Source organism: Schistocerca cancellata, chromosome 4 (genome assembly GCF_023864275.1).
Source record: "Schistocerca cancellata isolate TAMUIC-IGC-003103 chromosome 4, iqSchCanc2.1, whole genome shotgun sequence".
Taxonomy (NCBI): domain Eukaryota; kingdom Metazoa; phylum Arthropoda; class Insecta; order Orthoptera; family Acrididae; genus Schistocerca; species Schistocerca cancellata.
Window position 1 is genome coordinate 548387547 of NC_064629.1, and position 12615 is coordinate 548400161.

The 12615-nt window shown below is 43.4% G+C and overlaps 1 long non-coding RNA gene across 1 annotated transcript in view; it reads right to left on the reverse strand.

Moving 5' to 3' along the window:
* Positions 1-1137: 1137 nt before the first annotated feature.
* The window catches only part of LOC126183639 (uncharacterized), a 30505-nt gene continuing 19027 nt past the window's right edge, over positions 1138-12615 (reverse strand). The window contains exon 4 of the long non-coding RNA XR_007536784.1: positions 1138-1306. This is a non-coding gene — a long non-coding RNA (uncharacterized LOC126183639). The remainder of the gene's footprint in view (positions 1307-12615) is intronic.

Here is a 12615-nt window from a genome sequence, read left to right on the forward strand (position 1 = left end):
CATGTTAAAACCTATACTCGCTTTATAAGTCAACTTATGGCATTACCTTTGAATGAATTGGTTTTTTCCAGGCAAATACTGTGACACTGAATATAGACGGTGATCACTCGAGTGTATATTATCAGACCAGCAGTGCGGTTACACGTATACCACAATGCAACCTCGTGATAAAATCACGGAATTTTGAAAGTGATTCAGCTAAGGAACATGCTATGAAACCAGTATTTGCAACTCCCTCATGCCACTGCTAGATATTTCTCCAGTATTTGTAATGTATTCTGTCTCAATGACATGTCAGAGGTTCTGCAGTATATCCATTGGGTTACAGGTGAAGGTAGGTTGAGAAGGATCACGAACTGTAAATGGTGTGCTGATTGAGGTGGTAAGAAATGTACACATGGCTTTCAGATCTCTAGTATTACACTCTCTGGTAGAAATGCTGCCTGGGATTAGGAATCAAATCTTTCCATTCAACCACATACCTGCATTGGGTGCTATGGAGAAATCCTTTAATGATTACTGTCACTAGAGAATCTTATTTCTAGCACTGTCATATCTCGAAACGAGTCACCTTTTTCGAACGTATCAGCTTCAGTAAAATTTTAGACAGCCATTATACATCTTCCAAAGTGTCCCCCCCAACTCCCAAACTCTGCACACCCACCCTGCAGCTTTGCACATGTGATCGTTCCAATTCAAGTCAGAACTGAGTAGAAGTCAGAGACATCTATATCTACCACCTCCTGCAACCTTTGCAGAAACAGGCTAAACTGAGTTAGAGCTATAGGACTGTGTTCTCACCATTTGGTGGAAATGGGGGGGAGGGGGCATGTTGTCGTAACTCCACCAACAGTGTGCGATGTGCAAAGTCAGCGCCAAACGAAGCACACTCCTGCAAAGTTAGAGACTGACTGTCTGTGACCGACCCTCCATGCAACACAGTCACCAATATAGTCTGCAGCTGACCATAAGCTGAATTAACATCTATATAGGAATCATATGGCGTATTTATAAAGCATCAAACAAACACACATCTGTTGCAGTGGTATACTCTGATGTAAGAGATCCACCTTGTAGATGATGTTGGATATTAGGTGAGAGGCTTTTTCCTTTTTGTTTGTAGATAAAGAAATATAGTCCTCTTCATCGGTATTTATTAATTTGTATAAGAAAATTACACCCTCATTATCATCACCTTCATCATCTTTATATTCTTCGGGTAACATATACCACCGTGGTGGTGGTGGTGGTGGTGGTGGTGGTGGGTTCTGCGGTGACAGTGACACCGTACTATCTGGTAGAGCCCCTGAAACAAAAATAAATAAATAAATAAGATGAAATACAATCAACTTAGTTCTATGCATCACATACACACAGCATCAGTTATGAACTGAAATCCGCCACGAATTTTCTGTGTATTAGCAGACCCTGTCATAGAACCCAGGTCACACCCCGTACTGCAGAGATCACTGAACAATACCATATGTATACAGTATATTTATGAATCGAGTACCGTCGACATAAATGGAAAAACGAGAATGATGGATAATTTGACTTATATTAGATGACTAGCAACTCAAGTCTTATGTAAAATCAGTAAGCGAATCTAAGGGTTCCATTCAGCGCCTTGTTGACCAGTTCACTGCAGTGCAGCAGTTTAAGGCAGCAAAACCAAAGCGCAATTTATAAATTTCACATTTAAGACATCGTTCTCGCATGAAGAACAGTGCAAACATGCCGTCTTTTGGGTTTCAAACAGACCCCCTCATATGGATGACATATAATTAAGTATGCATGACATAGAGAAGCAACTTAAAGATTGAAAAACATAAACAAATCATCTGGTTCGGAAGGCATCCCATTCGATTTTTACTAAGAGTACTCTAAGGCATTGGTCCATTACCCTGTCTGCATTTATCATGAATCTCCCTCTCTCTCGTCCAACACAAAGGCCCAAATGACTGGGAAAAAAAGAGTGGATGACTCCAGTATATAAGGAAGGCGAAGTAACAGACAAGCAAAATTGCATACCAATATCCCTAACTTCAGCTTGTGGCAGAATCCTTGTAGATATTCTCAGTTCGAACATAATAAACTTTCTTGAGGCTAAGCTGTTTATGTTCATGAATCAGCATGGTTTTAGAAAACATCACTCGTGAGAAACTCGGCATGCCTTTATTTCACACAATATATCGAGAACTATGAATGAAGGGTAACAGGTAGATTACAGATTTCTAGATTTCAGGAAGGTATATGACACTATGTCCCATCGAAGCCTGTTAAAGCCACAAGCATATGCAATAGGATCACTGCTGTTCTCTTTATACATAAATGACTTGGCGGACAGTAGTCTGCTGACGATGCTGCGGCATACGATAAGACATCAAAGTTCAGTGACTGTAAGAGGACAAAAGACAACTTAGACAAAATTCCCAGTTGGTGTGATGAATGGCCACTAGCCTTAAATCCGGAAAAATGCAAGTTAATGCTGATGAATAGAAGGAACAAACCCGTAACATTCGGATGCAGTATTATTGGCATCCTGCTTACTTCACTGGTGTCTTTGATCTGTACCAGGTCAGAGTGAAGAAACGCAGGAAATTTAGAGAATGTCATTTGAAGCTAACTAGCAAATGATTCTACCGCCGCCAACATACATTGCGCATAAGGACCGTGAAGACATATGGAAGATTACAGACAGTCGTTCTACCATCACTCTATTATCGATTAAGTGTACATGGCGTCCACTGAACTTGAAGAATTCGAAACATGCTTTGCCATAGACATATACAAGTGCCGCTGAAAGTATCGTTTGCAGAAAAAAAACAGGACTTAACGATTTCCAGGAAGGTTAAGACCTAATGGATGGGGTGCCATGTCAGGACCATCATGGTGAATGCATTCGGCATTATTCTGTGTTATTTTCGTAAACAGGTTCTGTTAGGCCAAGAATTGTCCATGCAGACAAGCTGAGACATCACGAAAGCTCCTACAAAAGTGACCGGTAGCTATCTCATGGAAACTATACAAGTACCGAGAGGTCGACTTGGCTCGTATTTTACACAGCCATGTGACACCAGGATAAACTGAGAACCTTTTAGATGCACTTGTGATAGCGTGTAGGTAGGCAACCATGTCGCGGCGATGCGTCAGTCACGCTTGGCTGGTCAACATGTGCACGGCTAGACACAGCTCGCATGTCCCGTTAGAATCGCTAGAAACTATGCAGCCTGTGCTATTCTGGGACGGATTTGTGCAGTGAGGGTGAGTCGCTCGGCAATTAGGTCATCGATGGACTGCAGGTAGAGAGAGGAATTGTGTCAGCAATGTTAAACACTTGCGCATGGTCCAGGAGGTGACGTCCCTCTAATTTATACAGGCATGTGCCGACAGTGTAACACTCGAAAAACTAACTGTAGACGTGACTTTCACCTGCCGTAGGCAGCGGTGTCATAGCAATGGCTCGCGCTCTGGTGCTGACTTGCGTCTGGGTGGTCCTGCAAAGCACGTGTGTGCGTTGGAACAGTTCACTGATACATTGCGTTTTTTACGTGCACTGAGTGTTTGCACTCTACATTATTTTCGGGTGTTTAAGCATTGCTAGTGTGTTTCCATACCGTTACACATGCATTATTTTTTTACAATTTACGAGTTGTTTTCGTGTGTTACATTATTTTGTGAACAGGTATGCAGTGCACGATTTCGACAGCTGACGGACTAGCAAGTGTGTTTGGAGAGCGTTTTACATTCATTATTTTTACAATTTAAGAGTTATTTGCGTCTCTGCAAGTCAGTGTACTGCATTATTTCGGTGGTCTGTAGACTAATTACTGTGACCTTAAGCATGCAAGGGTGAGTGTTTTGTACCAGTGTATTACATAAACTACGTGAAATCTATCTCTAAATAAACTGTATGCAATATTTCGACAGTTTATAATTAGTGAGCGTGTCTGCACATCAGTGTACCGCATTATTTCGGTGATTTACAAGTAGTTTGCAGGTCTGCAAACTGTGTATTGTGACCCCAATCACGTCAGAGCGAGTGTTTTGTATCAGTGTAATACACTCCTGGAAATGGAAAAAAGAACACATTGACACCGGTGTGTCAGACCCACCATACTTGCTCCGGACACTGCGAGAGGGCTGTACAAGCAATGATCACACGCACGGCACAGCGGACACACCAGGAACCGCGGTGTTGGCCGTCGAATGGCGCTAGCTGCGCAGCATTTGTGCACCGCCGCCGTCAGTGTCAGCCAGTTTGCCGTGGCATACGGAGCTCCATCGCAGTCTTTAACACTGGTAGCATGCCGCGACAGCGTGGACGTGAACCGTATGTGCAGTTGACGGACTTCGAGCGAGGGCGTATAGTGGGCATGCGGGAGGCCGGGTGGACGTACCGCCGAATTGCTCAACACGTGGGGCGTGAGGTCTCCACAGTACATCGATGTTGTCGCCAGTGGTCGGCGGAAGGTGCGCGTGCCCGTCGACCTGGGACCGGACCGCAGCGACGCACGGATGCACGCCAAGACCGTAGGATCCTACGCAGTGCCGTAGGGGACCGCACCGCCACTTCCCAGCAAATTAGGGACACTGTTGCTCCTGGGGTATCGGCGAGGACCATTCGCAACCGTCTCCATGAAGCTGGGCTACGGTCCCGCACACCGTTAGGCCGTCTTCCGCTCACGCCCCAACATCGTGCAGCCCGCCTCCAGTGGTGTCGCGACAGGCGTGAATGGAGGGACGAATGGAGACGTGTCGTCTTCAGCGATGAGAGTCGCTTCTGCCTTGGTGCCAATGATGGTCGTATGCGTGTTTGGCGCCGTGCAGGTGAGCGCCACAATCAGGACTGCATACGACCGAGGCACACAGGGCCGACACCCGGCATCATGGTGTGGGGAGCGATCTCCTACACTGGGCGTACACCACTGGTGATCGTCGAGGGGACACTGAATAGTGCACGGTACATCCAAACCGTCATCGAACCCATCGTTCTACCATTCCTAGACCGGCAAGGGAACTTGCTGTTCCAACAGGACAATGCACGTCCGCATGTATCCCGTGCCACCCAACGTGCTCTAGAAGGTGTAAGTCAACTACCCTGGCCAGCAAGATCTCCGGATCTGTCCCCCATTGAGCATGTTTGGGACTGGATGAAGCGTCGTCTCACGCGGTCTGCACGTCCAGCACGAACGCTGGTCCAACTGAGGCGCCAGGTGGAAATGGCATGGCAAGCCGTTCCACAGGACTACATCCAGCATCTCCACGATCGTCTTCATGGGAGAATAGCAGCCTGCATTGCTGCGAAAGGTGGATATACACTGTACTAGTGCCGACATTGTGCATGCTCTGTTGCCTGTGTCTATGTGCCTGTGGTTCTGTCAGTGTGATCATGTGATGTATCTGACCGCAGGAATGTGTCAATAAAGTTTCCCCTTCCTGGGACAATGAATTCACGGTGTTCTTATTTCAATTTCCAGGAGTGTAAATGAATCACGCAAAATCCATCGCTAAATAAAATATTTCAAAATAAATAAAGTACACTACTTCCTCTCTCCAGCAGACCAGCACAGGCTGAGTCCCGCCATTTTTCCCCTCCAGACCACCATCTTGGATTACATCACTGGAGGGACGATGGCGCCCTATAGTGGCACCACTGTGCACTAGGTCAGTTGGACTTCTGACATAGTGAAGACAGTGGTTGGAGCTACTGCCTCAAATTGTTTATTTAAACAATGCATGCAAAATAAAGACTTATGTACATGCTATGTAGCACAGGCTGAGTCCTTTTCCCACCAATTCCTAGGAAGAGATGGCGGCGGATGTCTTAGGTTAGTGGAGGTAGCCCAAGTGACCTATTTTCCTGCCATTTTCTTAAGTTAGTGGAGGTAGCCATGGCGTGTTGCATTGTCTTGCTGGAATTTGAACTTGTCGTCATTTTCTGGGGGAGGGGACACGAAGGGGTTAGGTTAGTGGAGGTAGCCCAATTGACCTACCTTCCCTCCAAAATTTGAACTTCCCGACATGACATCATTGCGACATTGTCATATCTATCGCCGCCATCTTGCATCTGCCATTTTGAATAAATTTGGCAACAATGGAGAGTGGGGTGGCGTCCCTGTTGTCCCACTACTATAGATACTTTTATGGTTTTAGGAGAGGTATCAGAAACGTCTCCCCCCACGAGTTGGGGAAATCGCCTGTATACCATATTAGATTACAATATTTGAGGAGGATCCTTTGACACTGGCAGCAAATGTCGAAGCATGCAATACCAGATTTGATCGTGACCAGGTGCATCATCAGGCTGATTCGAGCTCCCACAGGGAGAGAGAGAGGCTTGTAGGTTTCAGAACAGTTGGATCTGAAGTCCAACTTTCCCCTCTCTACAGTTCGAATCCTGGCAGGGTCATATTTTTATAAGCTTTACACGAAATACGAACATAGTGTCAGCAAGAACTGATTGTAGCAGTTGTTTTGATTTTGGGAAGTATTATACAGGGTGAGTCACCTAACATTACCGCTGGATATATTTCGTAAACCATATCAAATACTGACGAATCGATTCCACAGACCGAACGTGAGGAGAGGGGCTAGTGTAACTGGTTAATACAAACCATAAAAAAAATGCGCGGAAGTATGTTTATCACAAACCTACGTTTTTTTTAAATGGAACCCCGTTAGTTTTGTTAGCACATCTGAACATATAAACAAATACGTAATCAGTGCCGTTTGTTGCATTGTAAAATGTTAATTACATCCGGAGATATTGTAACCTAAAGTTGACGCTTGAGTACTACTCCTCCGTTGTTCGATCGTGTGTATCGGAGAGCACCGAATTACGTAGGGATCCAAAGGGAACGGTGATGGACCTTAGGTACAGAAGAGACTGGAACAGCACATTACGCCCACATGCTAACACCTTTTTATTGGTCTTTTTCACTGACGCACATGTACATTACCATGAGGGGTGAGGTACACGTACACACGTGGTTTCCGCTTTCAATTACGGAGTGGAATAGGGTGTGTCCCGACATGTCAGGCCAACAGATGTTCAATGTGGTGGGCATCATTTGCTGCACACAATTGCAATCTCTGGTGTAATGAATGTCGTACACGCCGCAGTACATCTGGTGTAATGTCATCACGGTACACATTCTCCTTTAACGTACCCCACAGAAAGAAGTCCAGAGGTGTAAGATCAGGAGAACGGGCTGGCCAATTTATGCGTCATCCACGTCCTATGAAACGCCCGTCGAACATCCTGTCAAGGGTCAGCCTAGTGTTAATTGCGGAATGTGCAGGTGCACCATCATGCTGGTACCACATGTCGACGCGTTTCCAGTGGGACATTTTCGAGCAAAGTTGGCAGATCATTCTGTAGAAACGCGATGTATGTTGCAGCTGTTTGGGCCCCTGCAATGAAGTGAGGAACAATGAGGTGGTCGCCAATGATTCCGCATCATTCATTTACAGCCCACGATCGCTGTCGCTCTACCTGTCTGAGCCAGCGAGGATTGTCCACGGACCAGTAATGCATGTTCCGTAGATTCACTGCCCCGTGGTTTGTGAAACCCGCTTCATCGGTAAACGGGTAGAACTGCAACGCATTCTCTGTTAATGCCCATTGACAGAATTGCACTCGATGATTAGTGTCATCACCATCTAATTGCTGATGTAGCGACACATGAAACGGGTGAAAGCGGTGACGATGCAGTATGCGCATGACACTACTTTGACTCAGTCCACCGGCTCTCGCAATGTCCCGTGTCCTCATGTGTGGGTTCATGGCAACAGCAGCTAACACACCAACTGCACCCGCTTCTCCTGTGACGGGCCTGTTACGGACCCGTTTTCGTGCTACGACCATACCTGTTGCATACAGTTGGCGGTAGATGTTTTGCGATGTGCGGCACGTTGGATGCTCTCTGTCCGGGTACCGTTCTGCATACACTCTGCCGGCTTCAGCTGCATTTCGTCGACACTCGCCATAGATGAGTATCATCTCCGCCTTTACAGAGTTCGAATACACCATGGTCACAGTTCCTACAACACTACACTATCACAGACGTCTGGTAACACGGTGTACGACAGTTGGTCTGCGTGCGGAGACGAAAGCAGAATAACAATAGCAGCAAGCGCTACATGCGGACACTGCAACAGCTAGACCAAACCACAACAGTGCACTACAGCCATACTCGTAAACACGGCCGTCATCGTAAACGTGTCCCTGCAGATGCTGCTCGCCGACCGTGGCCCGTGTTTGTTACAACACGCAACTGAACGTCGGAGGTTCCAAGCGTCAAATTTAGGTTACAATATCTCCGGATGTAATTAACATTTTACAATGCAACAAACGGCACTGATTACGTTTTTGTTTATATGTTCAGATGTGGTAACAAAACTAACGGAGTTCCATGTAAAAAAACGTAGGTTTGTGTTAAAAAACATACTTCCGTGCGTTTTTGTATAGTTTGTATTAAACAATTACACTAGCCCCTCTCCTCACGTTCGGTCTGTGGAATCGGTTTGTCAGTATTTGATGTGGTTTACGAAATATATCCAGCGGTAACGTTAGGTGACTCACCCTGTATATAGCTTCACATTACTCTTAGTCTGAGAAATGGACAACAGAGGATAAATGCATTTGCTCTGTGAGCAAACAATTCACTTTTTTGGAAAGCATTGCTAGTAGTGAAGATGTCACTATACGCCCACAGTACAATGAGGTGTAGGACGACGAGGATATACAGAGAGAGGTGAAACGTGTACAACATGCAGGTGACACGAACAAAAGGACTGTGATGTTTGTGAGTGTGAACGAACGTTGGCGTCTGACGCAGACTTACTTCATCTTCATGTAAGATAATGAAACTGCAAAAGTTTAGACAACAAGGATCCTAGCTGAAAATTACAATGATAAAAAGCATTGTTTCTACGTGTGGTCACATTAACTAGAAAATATCTTTTTGAACATGATGTGTGAACAGCGATTGCAAATGTACGTGCATGTAAGCAGCAAGGAAAACACAATACTATTCTGTTTCTGATTGGTGTGGTGAAGTTTTGTGATTGTGATCTGATTTTCACACGAGGGACTGTCCAGTCGTTTTATAAATAAGTCAAAATATTATTTCAGGTTAGATTTGAACCAGCAATCTATGGACATAATCTTATAAAATTTGACATCTACCACTCTAATAACTGAGCTACCGAATAACTGAGTTGTGGCTGGATAAAACGCAAATTTTCACTAGAAGTTAAATTTCGTTGAAAGACGCCATCCTTCGTTGTAACAGAGGGACAGAATATCTTGCAGTTAATGTTAACGTTAACTTTACAGTACAACACATTGTTAATTAAGTTACTGAAATCGCCTGTCCACACTTTGCTGGTATAGTGCAACCACGTTTTATGCATCTTCTCATTCTCTGAACACTCAAAAACAACTTTTCAGTAATTTTTATACATGTATTTGTACAGTATGGTACTACACACCATTTGCACCCAAATTCCAAAAAAAGACATCAATGTGAATTAACTTTATAACAGTGGGAGCAGCAAGGTAGCCAGTGACGTCACAGGCATAACGTGATTCAAATTGAGCGTTTTAGTGGCCTTAAAATTATTAGAATTTCATTTCCTTCTTTACAAAAGAATACTGAAATTTAAAACTGCTCATTCTAAGTCTTCAAATGCAGCAAGGGCACCTGCCCCAACTATGCCACATTCTGAGAATATAATTCTTCAAACACAAGCAGATAATACCTCTTCTAATGAAGAAATTAACCGTCAAGAGATCACAGACGAACTCTACGAGATTTTGCTTCTGGATAATATTGCAAATGACGAACAATGAATAAAATCTAACTTACAGGGTGTATGCGCACACAGGGAAAAAAATTCCCTGATTTCCATGCTAAAAATACATTTTTACTGGGTGAAAAAACAGTATACCACTGGCGTAAACACGTGTTTTCTGTGTTAAATGACAATATACCTCCCCTTGGAGCAGTAAAACTTATCAATCCTTTGAATGGTAAAGGTTTTATACACCGGCATGGAACTTCCCAACATTTTAGGAACGAAACCCAACAAAAACAACGCATTTTGGCAAAATCTTTGGTGTGCAACAACATTTACAATGCTTACTTTAGTATTACGAATATATAAACATGAATTCCACCAAACGTGGCACGATAGCTTCCGAAACACTGAAATCGAGACTGCGCCGCGCTTTTGTCAGCCACTAATGGCTAATGCCATGTGATCTCGCCAGTCAATGACTTCAGATATTCACGGACACTTGATGCAGTCACCCAATAGCAACACCATTCCGCTCGAACACACAAATAGGATAAAATAATGATTCAAATTAATATGCGTAAGTAAAGCTACGAAAAAAGCTGAGCTTTCACATCTAATATTGGTCGTTAAAATTTTTTTGCCGTTGTTTTTCGAGGGTGTTGTTACACAGTATCCTAAACGCACAACGTAAATTGCAGCAGCTCAATATTTCTCACAAAACGATTATAAATTTCACTGCTGTGCAACCAACATTTCATGGGTTACCTGGCTGAATATACTTTCTGTAAGAAATCACTTCGCATTTTTTTTGAAAGGCTTATTATTCTTTTGTCATCGTTATTGCATAATTTGTGTTCTATGAAAGAACTAAAATAACTATGAAAAACTAACATTGAAGCTTGGTCTTTTTTAGCTTATGTTACCCTTTGAGAGATACCAAACACAAAAGTACAAGTAAAATTTTAAATATCATATAAATGGCTGGTCTTCTGGGCTAGAATTTTTCTAAGTGGCTAGTCCTCAAAGTGTTACGTTCTGAATAAGAATCTTACATTCCGCATTTAAATACTTCATCGTATATTCTCACACGTAACATAATTCATCTCGTGTACAAGGAATTTACTTTGAAAGTAGTGGTTCTCAAATTACCATTCGTAATACTTTCCTGCGACCTGTTCGAAATGTGAACAGTTGTGACGTCGCGCTCACACGAGGCCCACGAGAAAGACGTGTCAAAAGCAGTTTGTTGTTACGAAGTATTGCATAACCTTTCACACACTTTGTTGTCGGCAGACACTGGTGTGTGAGCTGTATTTTGTTGTTATAAATGGGGCAATTTCTTTGCAAATGAAGTTTTATTTTGGTGTTATTCTCTCGTTTATGTTTTATTGCAGCAGTATTATTCTGCACTAGCGGGCAAACTAAAGTTCTTCGTTAGAGTATCAGTTCTTACCAGTGAAAATTACAAAAATGTAACTGAAAAATTTCTCCCCGATGAAGAAATGCCCGGATTTTTCCTGGATTTCCCGTGACGTATACACCCTGAATTTTATATTTTTTTGCAAGATGCTTTGAATAAATCTATTTTTAATGCCATGCAGTGGCATTTTTTAAATATAATTTTAGAATATTGTGATTTGCACACGAAGTCATCTATTAATATTGTGCTAATGCAGGATGCTGAAAGTTTCACGCAGACCCAAGATAAATATAACATTGAATATTTTGATGAATTGATAATTACAGGGCTATTACAACAAATGATTGAAGCGATTTCATAAATTCACTGTAGCTCCATTCATTGACATATGGTGACGACACACTACAGATACGTAGAAAAACTCTTAAAGTTTTGTTCGACTGAAGCCGCACTTCAGGTTTCTGCCGCCAGATCGCTCGAGAGCGCAGTGAGACAAAATGGCGACAGGAGCCGAGAAAGCGTGTGTCGTGCTTGAAATGCACTCATATCAGTCAGTCATAACAGTGCAACGACACTTCAGGACGAAGTTCAACAAAGATCCACCAACTGCTAACTCCATTCGGCGATGGTATGCTCAGGTTAAAGCTTCTGGATGCCTCTGTAAGGGGAAATCAACGGATCTGCCTGCAGTGAGCGGAGGAACGGTTGAACGCTTGCGGGCAAGTTTCACGCGTAGCTCGCGGAAGTCGACGAATAAAGCAAGCAGGGAGCTAAACGTACCACAGGATGGTGCTCCACCGCACTTCCATCATGATGTTCGACATTTCTTAAACAGGAGATTGGAAAACCGATGGATCGGTCGTGATGGAGATCATGATCAGCAATTCATGCCATGGACTCCACGCCGACTTAACCCCATGCGATTTCTTTCTGTGGGGTTATGTGAAAGATTCTGCGTTTAAACCTCCTCTACCAAGAAACGTGCCAGAACTGAGAGCTCGCATCAACGATGCTTTCGAACTCATTGTTGGGGACATGCTGCGCCGAGTGTGGGAGGAACTTGATTATCGGCTTGATGTCTGCCGAATCACTAAAGGGGCACATATCGAACATTTGTGAATGCCCAAAAAAACTTTGAGTTTTTTTATGTGTGTGCAAAGCATTGTGAAAATATCTCAAATAATAAAGTTATTGTAGAGCTGTGAAATCGCTTCAATCATTTGTAATAACCCTGTATATGGTTTGAATTACACATACTGATTTGTATTAAATTTCATTAGATTACTATGAAAAATGGTCACATTTAAACCACAGAGGACCACTGATTTATTCTCAATGTTTAACAATATTTATGCTGTTAGGCTATGACTTGTTAGCAGAGTATTCGC